This window comes from Callorhinus ursinus, unplaced genomic scaffold (assembly GCF_003265705.2).
Source record: "Callorhinus ursinus isolate GAN/ISIS: 27379988/994484 unplaced genomic scaffold, GSC_fseal_2.0 scaffold15, whole genome shotgun sequence".
Taxonomy (NCBI): domain Eukaryota; kingdom Metazoa; phylum Chordata; class Mammalia; order Carnivora; family Otariidae; genus Callorhinus; species Callorhinus ursinus.
Genome location: NW_027397077.1, coordinates 43,534,305 through 43,545,831, shown reverse-complemented (window position 1 = coordinate 43,545,831; position 11,527 = coordinate 43,534,305). Strand labels below are relative to the sequence as shown.

Below are 11,527 nucleotides of genomic sequence, written 5' to 3'. Positions count from 1 at the left end.
TCAGGAAAGTGTTATACTTACGATTATAATTGTATTATGAAGGATATAGATTAGGACCAGCCAAATAAAGTGACACATAGGGTGAGATTTTAGAGCATTTCTTCCCTACAAGTCTTTGAATGTTACCTGCCTGGTGCCAGGTGTTACGCTGAGTTAGGTGATGGAGGCACAAGTCAGACCATTGGTCTGAACATTATATATAACATTGGGTGACAGTGTTGTGGAGAATGAGGCTGTGCACTGAAGTTTGTACCTTGTCCTGTGGGCCAGGAGGGAGCAGAGTCTGTGAAAGGAAGTTGAGCAGGGCAGTGACAGGATCATAGCTATGTGACCTAATTAGATTTCTGCACATATGGAGGATGGATTGCAAAGGAGAGGAGGCTCAGAGACTGCCAGAGGTTTTTAGAGAAAAGGCAGGAGATGATGAAGAAGAGTACAATCTAAGGTGGGAGCCATGGGCATGCACAGCAGGGATGGGTCAAGGTGAGGAGAGGTGCTCTAGGGGAGGCCTCAAGGAGACCACACTGGGGTGTGTGAGCTCTCTTGCCTAGCCCCGGAGCCCTCTGATTATCAGCTTTCTCATTGGCATCTGTCTTAGAGTCCCGTGTGCCTCCTTGTCCCATTTTACCTGGTTGTGAATTTCCCCAAACAGGATAAACCCAAAGAAATCTGCACAAAGACACATTGTAATTAGACTTTCTGAAAACCAAAGACAAAAATCTGGAAACTAGGTCAGATGCAGTATAGCTGATTTACAGAGTTAATAATAACTCCACAAGTGTGCACAGAGCAGGAAACTCTTCATTAATGTGCTATTTTTGCAAGGTTTTTGGTATCAAAGTTATGCTGGTTTCATAAAAGGAACTTGGAAGCTTTCCTTTTTTTCTCTCTGCACTGAAATGCTTTAAATAGCATTGAAGTTATCGTTTCTCTAAAGATGTGGTTGAACTCACTGATGGGCCTGGTGATTTCTTTTTTTTTTTTTCTTTTTGCATCTTTATTAAGATGTTCTCATGAAACTGTCACTACAGTCAACACGGCCTTAGATCTTACCCAAGTGATTTGTCCTAGATCGACATATCAGGTGGGTGACATCCCCCAAAATTTCCTTGTGCCCCTTTGCAGTCCACCCCTCCTCCACTCTTGTCCCCAGGCAACACTGACCTGCTTTCTCCTATTATAGATTAGTTTGCATGTTCTAGAATTATATAAATGGAATCAAACAGTATGGACTCTTTCTCTGTTTGGCTTCCGTCGTTCAGCCTACTTATTTTGAAACACACCCATGTTGTGTGTATCAATAGTTCATTTTTATTGCCGAATAAAATCCATTGTATGAATATACCACCATCTGTCTTATACATTGATCAGTTGAGTCACATTTTAGTTGTTTCCAGTTGGGGGCTATTATAAATACAGGTGCTCTAAAATTCATATACAAGTCTTTATATGGCATATGTTACTTAGGAGTGGAAATATTGGGCCACATGATGGGTATATATTTAACTTTTTAAGAAACTGCCAAACTGTTCCCAAGTGGTTCCATTTTACATTCCCACCAGCAGTGTACAAGAGTTGCAGTTGCTCTGTATCCTCACCAACACTGGGTACAAGCCAGTCCTATGAGTCTTTGAGTGGTGGCGATTTGACAACTTTCTCAATTTCTTTTCTTTATCTTAGGCTTGGGTTGCCTAGACAAAAGAGGTGGAGGTGTAACTAAGGTACTGATGTTTCACTGCATGTTAGGGATGGTGAGTACAGATTGAGGGAAAACTGGAAGGGAAACAGGGAAGGAGAAAAAAAGCGAACTCAAGGTGGTGCATTGCTGAGCTAGTCACAGGTACACAAGAAAACACAGTAGATCACTCAGCCATGCAATGTCTCTAGAGAAGCCATATGGAACTGGAACATCTTGGAAGAGTATATGGTTAAGGAAGGGAGAGGAATTTATCCACTGATGGTTTTCCATCTCCTGTCTTTCTTGGTCCAAATTCACCCCATGGAGCCTTAACTCCCCTGAATGTGTTGTGTAGCCCCTTTGGACAGCTGCTGGGGAAACCAGATCTGACACCCCAGAGCATAGTGTGGACACCCCAGGGCACAGTGCTTCACCTGAATCTAAGAAACAAGAGACTCTGGGCATCCAGTCAGGTTGGACCAGGACATCGGAGCCATGTGCATCTTGCTGTGGAGGGTAAGGGGATGCCGTGCTGAAGCCCAGACAGGACTCTGTGGGAGGCTGAGCCCATAGCAGTTAGGAGATGAACTGGTGGTGGTGCCAGAGCTCCATTAAGCAAGCAAATGAGGCTGGGGTGGTGGCACATCCAATGGAGTGGAGAAAACCTGAAGAGAACCATAAGCTGGGTTGGGTACAATCTTCTGAGACAGGTTACATCTTAGCGCCTCTGATCTTTGACATAGCCCTGGGATGTAGGCAGGGAGTCATAGCCCTGCATTTCAGATGAAGAAAGTTGGGTCTTACCTAAGTGGTTTGCCCAGGATCATACATCAAATGGGTGACACACTTGGGCCTCTGTTTAGACCTAGTGCTCTATCCATGTGCTATGCAGATGCCAGATATTCTCAGATATCTGTGTCTGGTTTGGAGCACCTTCCAGAAGTCAGAGAAGCACATCTCACATCTTCTGTTGGTTCTTTTTTTCAGCCAGTTTGGGCAAGTAAAGCAGCAGGAGGTCCAGATAATGAGGCTGCCATGGGAAGGAGGTTGAAGACTTTGGGGGTTTAGTCCTACTTTCTGTGACCTTAGGCTAATAATTGTTCCCCCTGGACCTCTGTTCACTCAGTCAGCAAACATTTAGTTAGAGTGTATGCACTGTGTGCCATACACTGTGCTGATTGTGGGGTATATCAAAATGAGTACAATGGTCCCTGTCCTAATGAAATTTCTAATCCTGACCCTCCCCTATATTCATGCCTCCTGTCAAATAGTAGAGTCTCTTTCTCCTTTCCCTTGAATATGGGATGAATAGAGAAATATTGGTCTGGCCAATGAGTATAACTTCTTACTCTGTGACTTCAGCACCACCATATGAAGAAGGTCTAAGCTAACCTGAAGAATGATGAGAGATATAGGATTGGCCATCCCTATCCACCCAGCTGACAGTCAGTCCCCAAAAGCAGAGTCAGCCTGCTGGCCTGCTGTTAACCATAGACACGTTAGAGATCCAGTTAATACCAGAAGAACTGCCTAACTGAGCCCAGCCTATATTACCAACCCACAGAATTGTAAGCTAAATGTAGTTTTGTTATACAACATCAGCTAAGCAATACAACATGTAAAATGCTTAGCACAGTCATCACAGTTTAATTAATGGAGATGATGATGATGATAGTAATGATGATGACAGTATCCATGCTTAGGCCACTGTTGGGAATAGAAGAAAAGGTGGTTTCATGACTTTTTCCCTAAAGGAGCTCATGGCATGACATTATTCACAAGAAGAAAAGGCCACAAACAATGACTTCCAATCAACTCCCACTCATTTATTCTTCAAAGTCTTGATCAATCATGAAGACCTCAAGCCCCTGCTAAGGAGGTTTGACTTCACATCCACCATGAAGATCCACCGACAGGTTCTAAGCTGGGAATACGGAATAAGGGCTATTTTGGAAAGATCCTGCAGTGAGCAGGAAGGGTCAGGGAAACAGATGGCTTGAGGGAGGAAGAAGACCAATGTCAGCCTCCTCCTTACATCTTTCATAGCACCTTTAGAATAACTCTGACTCATAGCACCCATGACCCTTGGAATAACTCTGCAGGGAGGACAACTTCCGGCGGGGCGGGCGCGCGATCCCCCTGAGCCGGCTTCTGCGGCGGCGGTGCGATGACTACGCCCCGGGCCTCCACGTGCGATGACCTGTTCCGCTTCAACAACATTAACTTGGATCCACTTACAGAAGCTTATGGGATTCCTTTTTACCTCCAGTACCTTGCCCACTGGCCAGAGTACTTCATTGTTGCGGAGGCACCTGGTGGAGAGCTAATGGGTTATATCATGGGTAAAGCGGAAGGCTCAGTAGCTAGGGAAGAATGGCACGGGCACGTCACAGCTCTCTCTGTTGCTCCGGCATTTCGACGCCTTGGTTTGGCTGCTAAACTTATGGAGTTATCAGAGGAGATTTCAGAAAGAAAGGGTGGATTTTTTGTCGATCTCTTTGTAAGAGTATCTAACCAAGTCGCAGTCAACATGTATAAGCAGTTGGGCTACAGTGTGTACAGGACGGTCATAGAGTACTACTCGGCCAGCAACGGGGAGCCCGGCGAGGACGCCTATGATATGAGGAAAGCACTTTCCAGAGACACTGAGAAGAAATCCATCATACCATTACCTCATCCTGAAGACATTGAATAACCATGGGCAGTGGTTCTTAGGCTGATGCTCCAGATATTTTATGGACAATATTATTTTCATTGGATGATCTTGGAGCTCTATTAGGAGAAAAGTAATCATTTAGGTCTCACAGACTTCAAGAAAATACAGGTTATAAACTTGAGTCTCATTGTTTCCATTTAGCAATATCATACCTACTAAAGCTGTTCACTGTAATAAAATTCAATCAAAAAGGCAGCTGGGTCAGATGGAAACATTCCACTGATTTGGTTCATAATATTTACTGTATGCTAGGGAAAAAACTTGCTCCAGTCTCCTCCTAAATTCTGTGCCTGAGAACCACTGCTACATATGTATTTTTTATTTTGTATCAAACTGTTAATTGAAGCTTTAAAAGCATATATGAAATGTATAAATCTAAGATGTATAATAAAATGCACTGTAGACCCTAAAAAAAAAAAAAAAAAAAGAATAACTCTGCAGGGCCTGGTGCGACTGGCCCTCCATCTTCTTGAATCTTTTTTCCTCATTCTCACTCTGCTGCACCCACTGGTTTCTCTTAGTCCCTTAGACATGCCCTGACTTGTCTCTCCTCAGTGCCTTTGCACATGCTGTTCTGTTGTCTTCCCTTCTTTCCTGTGTCACTTGGGCTCATCCTTCAAATTTCTGTAACTCACATGTCTCTGAATTCTTAATCTAAACCAGGTTACCCTAAAATACCCACCAAAAACCCCATGCTTTTCTTCTGTGGCAGCTGCCATGGTTTATATTTGCATATGTAATATAGGAGTGATGATTTGATGGGTATCTAGCTCCTCCACCAGACTATGAGCTCTGCTGGGTCTGTCTTCCTCATTGTTATGCCCAGAGCCTGGCCCAGTGCCTGGTGTATACCAGACATGAACAAAATGGATGTAAAATGAATGGATGCCCTTGAGTGAAAACCCTTTGGGGCAGAATATCCATGCTCACTTAGAATCTCTCTGTCCTGAAATGACAAGAGGGAAAGAAGAGAGAAAGAGACCACAATCCTTAGAGCTCTTCCTTAGGGAAAAATTGGTCTTGCCCTGGAAGTGTCAATCAGGACTCCCAGCTCCAGTTTTATAGCCAGAGGATGCATTTAATCCAGACAATAAATAATCCATCCCACCAGCCCTGGTGGCTGAGCGGAAAGTCCTTAAGGAGAGACTAACACTGATGTGGAACATTGAGTTCCCCAACCTCAAGGACACAGAATTCTCCTTCAGGGTTTTAATCATCTATTTGAACAAGGAATGCTTCCCCAAGCCTCGCTTCATAAACAAGTCTGTGATCAGAGGCAAATAAACAGCCCCTGTGTGGACATCTGATGTCTGGAAGATTTCATCTGGGCAGCAGAGAGACTTCACAGAGAAATACACAGAGCTAAAAGCAAGGAAAACCTTTGTGGCCTTAGTCTATTGTTCCCAAATAGGACAATCACTGACATCTCTGCCCTTCCTTTCCCAGAATTCCTCTTTGCAATTGGAGCTCCTGGCTTACATATAAATTTGTTTTGTAGTTTTATGTGTCCCTATCTTTCCATTTCTCCCACTAGACCATAAGTTGCATGAGGGCAAAGGGCAAGGATAGATCTATTCATCCATTGTTTCCTCACCCATAACTCAGTGCTTGGCACAGAGCTGGCTCCATAAGTGTTTGTTGGATTGGATAAGGAACAGGGAAAGGTTGAGTTACAAGTGGGATGGAGAGACAGCAAACAGTCTGAGGATGGGCTCACATATACTTTCTGTAGTTAGAAGCCTAGTAGAGAAATGGAGTGGAGGCTGATGAGATTGGGAGTCTCTGGATCAAGCCATGCGTGAAGCCTTGACCATCACTGGAGTTTTCACTCATTTGTGCCAGAATATTCCCTTTATTGATTAACCCATGTCCACACAAAGACTTTATATAAACACTCATAACATCTGTATTCATAATAGTTAAAAACTGGAAACAGCCTAAATGTCCATCAGCAGGTGAATGAATAAATAATTGAGATATAGCCATATAACAAATTCATACAACAGAATACTACTCAGCAGCCCAGCAATAAAAGGAGTGAACTACTGATACATACAACAATATTAGGTGAATCTCATAAACATTATGCTGAGCAAAAGCCAGATTCAAAAGACTACATGCTATGTGATTCTATTTAAGGAATTTCTAGGTTGACTTAACAAAACTATGGTGAAATGATTCAGATTAGTGGTTGGTTGCCTTTGGTGAAGTGGGAATTGACCAGAAAGGGAAGTGAAGGAACTTTCTGAGGAGCTGTAAATATTTTATATCTTGATCTGGGTGTTAGTTACATGATGTACTCATATATAAAAGCTGTACATTTAAAATGTATGCATTTTGGGGCACCTGGGTGGCATAGTCGGTTAAGCACCCAACTTTTGGTTTCAGCTCAGGTCATGATCTCAGGGTCATGGAATTGAGCCCCACGTTGGACTCCAAGCTTAGTGTGGAGTCTGCTTAAGATTCTCTCTCCCTCTCCCTCTGCCCCTCCTGTTCATGCTCTCTCTCTCTCTCTCAAATAAATAAATAAATCTTTAAAAAATACTAATAAAATAAAATGTATGCATTTTATTGTATGTAAATTACACCTTATTTTTTTTTTTTTTTTTAAGCATTGGAGTAGATTCTCTCTGAAGTCCTTCTAATTCTCTTGAGTTCAGGATTCTGGAGTAATTGTTCCCCATTTCTGAGTTCCTTTGGTGTCCTGTAGCTAGATGACATTAGGATAGGAATCCAGAGATCTGGGCACTGGCCAGGCAGAGGTGTAGGAGAGCAGAAACTGAGTAAAGCAGAGGAAGCCAGCTGGTGGCCAGAAGAAGAAGCAGAGACACAAAGAGAAGGGAGAGAGGGAGGTAAAGAGAAAAGAGAGACAGACAAAGGATTACAAAGAGAGACTGTGAAAAGAGCATGGAGACGGAGAAGCAGAGAGTGAGAGAGAGAGAAACGCACAGATAGTCACAGAAAGAGTGACAGAAGGAGACTAAGAGAGACAGAGAAAGATAAAGAGCTAGAAAACCAGAAAGAGGGTGGGGGGAGAGGAAGAGAGAGAGAGAGAGAGAGAGAGAGAGAGAGAGAGAGAGAGAAAGGGAGGAGAAGAGAGAGGAAGAGAGACACAGAGAGAGAGATAAGGAAAGGAACTTACATTACTGTATGTGGCTCCAGCAAGGTAGCCATTTTGCCTTTTGCCAGATTTCACCACTCACTTGGCACATCCGTGTAGGGACCATTGGATACCACACTTGTCCTTGAATCTCTCCAACCTCCAGCTGTGCTTGCTTCCAATAAAGACTTGCTTCCTTTGTGCTGACTTCTTTGTGCAGCCCTGAAAGTCCCCGCAAACCTGTGTGGTTATTCTTTCTTTGTGTGCCATCCTCACCCCAAGGACGGGAGTATCTGGAGGGCCAGGCACCTGCCATCATCAGGCTTATCCTCCAATCTTCCACACCTGTGCCCAGCAGGCAAGGGTCAACTGGGCAAGTTGACACATCAGTTCATTTTTCCTACCAGGAAGTATTCAAGGATGTTGCAATATTCTTACACCTCTCAGTTGTGTTTGGGACAGTGGCCCCAGCCCCTGGGCCAACCCATCAAGTCCCTGTTGTAGGGCTGGGAGGAACCGGTGGGGGCACTGTCTGCCCCCACTGGGGAGTTGTGCTGTTATACAGGACAGAAGGAGTGGTGAAATCAGGAAGCCCAGATCAGAAAGCACGGGAGTGCCAGCCAAAGCGTATGGGTCCTAAATGGGAAGATCAATCACACAGTGGGCCCAGAAGCATTCAGAAAGTGGAGCTTGCTTGGGCAAGAGGTACAGGGCTAAGACTGAATTAAGCAAAGGTGTAGGAGGGTCTCTTGGGGCTGGTGTGCTGGAAAGACCTGTGGGTGGGCATGGTGTGTGTCTGTTACACAATTTCCCAGTGGCCATTGAACTTGGGCCGAGCAACCAAGACCAAGATCATCCTTCCTCCCCCTTCCTTCCAGGCAGCCAGAAAGCCCAGGGTCTCAGCTGAGTGGATTAACTACTAAATCATCACATAAGAAGCCCAATTTAAGACTTAAGGGATGGCACCAAGTGTGGATTTTGCTAGAACTTCTCTCATCCGCTGCCAAGACAACTTCTTTTGAGGACAGCCCTAACCACATGTTGACCATGCCTCAGTTTGGTGTCCAGGATGGCTGTGCCCACAGCCTCTTCTATGGACTGACACTTGCCTGACAGCATAGCCCTGAGATCTGGGATTTTCCATCTTTTTGTTCCCAGATGGCCCCATCGGAGGCCCTAGACCTTTAGGAATGTGTTTTGCCTGGGTCCCAGGGGTGACACTAATGAGTTCTGAGTTCTCTTCCGTTCTCTCTGGCTGGGATGTGGTTCTGAGTGTGGGTGGAGGAATTCTTGAGTGTGGTTCTTGTTTGCATCTTTGGAAATCCTCTGGCAGGAAGAGAGGCCAGGACTTGGTGTCTGTTCTAACAGGAGCTGCATTGGGGATTCTAGTTGACAGGGAAGTGGATCTTTGAAGAACTGGGGAGGAAGCAGAACTGGTTTTTATTTCTCCTCCCACACCTACTTTTGTTTCATGCCATTGCACTGCCTGTTTCAGGGATAAAAATCTTATTTTTGAACAGGTTTCTGGTCTACCACTCATTCACTGTGTGACCTGGGGTCACTCACTTGCCATCTCTGTGCCTCAAATACCTCACCTGGCTGTGCTTCTTCCAACTTAGTGATTCAAGGCTTCTCTGAGCTCCAAACCTGCCGGTCTTCTGAAAAAAACATCACTTTTTTCCTCACTTTGCAAAATCAAAGGACAAAAGCCAATATGCAACTGGTTATGTCTTTTCCCTAACAGTGAGCATGGTTTCTCAGCAGGCAGAATTAGCATGATGGTCTCCTAGCTGTAGAGAAGAAATGCAGTACCAAGCTTGAAAGGGATTTGCAAACTGAAATGAATGATGCAAATATTTACACCAATATCTGCCCCAGACCTCTCCCAGGTACCACATGCTATACCCTATTTTTTTGTTGTTGTTTTGTTTTTGCTCTGTGTGTGTGTTTGTTGGTGTGTGTGTTTGGTGTGTATGTATTGGTGTGGCTGTGTGTTGTGTGTGTGTACATGTGACTGGCACATGCATGTATTGGTGTGACTGTGTGTCGTGTGTGTGTCTGCATGTGGAGTCAGTGAGTTATTGCATATAAAGCCCTGGGCCTAGAACATAGTAAATTCTCAATAAATGTGAGTCATTATGAAAGCTTGGAACTTCTGGGGGTTTTTTTTAACCTTATTTTCTTTATCAAGTCGTAAGATTCAGTAAAGAGCACAGATCTTAGCTGTAGACCTTGATGGGTTTTTGCATGTGTGTACATGCATGTAACCACCACCCAGATCAAGATATGGGGCATGTCCTGCTCCTAGCAGCTTCCCTGAAGCATCAGTATCTCCACTCTTCTGACTTCTATCATCGTAGATTGGTTGTCTGTGGTTTCAGACTTCACATAAATGGCGCCATACAGTATACACCTTCCATGTCTGGCTTCTTGGGTTCAGCATATTGCCTAGAAGAATCCATGTTGTGTTTAGCAGCAGCTTTTTTCTTTTAACTTCCAGTGTGGCATGGCATTGTTCAAACTTACCACAATGTGCTCCTCCATTCTCCTGTTGATGGCCATTCGGCTGGTCACCAGTTTAGGCTATCATGAGTAAAGCTATGCAGACAAGACTTTAGTGCACATAAGCACTGATTTCAGTTGAGTATCTACCCAGAAGAGAACTTCCCTGGGTCATAGGGCATATGCATCTTTGGTTTTAGAAGATGTTGCCAGTTTTCTGAAGTGGTTTTAAGTTACGATCCAAACAGCAGTAATTAAGATTTCCATTTGCTTCATATCCATCTACAACCTTGCTGTCACAGTTGGTTTCTCCAGAGGCAGATGCTGTGATGGAGTCTGGGTTGCAATGTATCTGTTAGGGGTCAGCACCTGTGAAGAGAAAGGGGAGGCGCAAAATTGGGCAGAGGGAGAAGCTGATCTGTGATGCAGGCCAACAGAGCCCCAGTCAACCCAGCAGGAAGCCCTGGGGTGAGCACTGCCCACCCCAGTGACTACTTCTGTGGAAACAGAACACCTAGAACCCTGCCTCACTCGGTCCCCGGATGTGGACTGCCCCGGGAGGACCTTAGCCCCAGGCAAGGTGGCTCTCCAGAGCAGGGGAAGGTGTTGAAGGAGCTGCCAGCTACCTGCTGACGACACTCCCCGTGGCTGGTCCCCAAGCCTTCCCTTGAAGAGAGATCTCTCTGATCCAGCACATACATACTGGCCATTGAATGGGCGATGTCATAGTATCCAACTGAGATTTCAGTCAGCATTTCCATAACTCATGATACTTTTGCTCTTGTTGGCCATTTGAAAATCTTTTGTGCAGTGCCTATGCAAGTTTTTGCCCATTAAAAAAAATGTGAGGTTTATCTTTTTCTTTTTTTTTTAAAGATTTATTTATTTATTCTGAGGGAGAGAAAAAGAGAGTACGCACTCAAGCGCAGGGTGGGGAGGGGCAGAGGGAGAGGGAAAAAGAATCTTAAGCAGACTCCTTGCTGAGCGCTGAGCCTGACTTGGGCTTCGATCTCATTACCCTGAGATCACGACCCAACAGAAACCTAGAGTCTGATGCCTAGCTAATTGTGCCACCCAGGCACCCCTATCTTTTTATTATTAATTTGTAAAAGTTCTTTTATATTCCAGGTATGAGTTATTTTTCATAGATGTACTGCAAACGTCTTCTCTCAACCTGCTTTGTTTAAGAAATTTTTTCCTATCCCAGGGTCATGAAGCTATTCTATTTTTTTCTAGGTTTATCATTTTACTTTATTTTTTTTTGAGATTTTATTTATTTATTTGAAAGAGAGAGAGCGGCAGAGGGAGAAGTGGGTCTCAATCCCAGGACCCTGGGATCATGACCTGAGCTGAAGGCAGATGCTTAACTGGCTGAGCCACCCAGGTGCCCCTTTACTTTAGATCTACAATCCATCTCAAATTAACATTCATATATGGTATGAGGTATGTTTTTTTCCCATATGGAAATCCAGTTGAGCTAATACTATTTACTAAAAGGATCACCTTTCCCCCACTGAATTATAGTGCATCT

At 44.3% G+C, this 11,527-nt stretch overlaps 1 pseudogene; it reads left to right on the top strand.

Moving 5' to 3' along the window:
- The first annotated feature begins 3,767 nt into the window (after positions 1-3,767).
- LOC112833884 (N-alpha-acetyltransferase 20 pseudogene) lies at positions 3,768-4,824 on the top strand (annotated as a pseudogene).
- Positions 4,825-11,527: the final 6,703 nt, after the last annotated feature.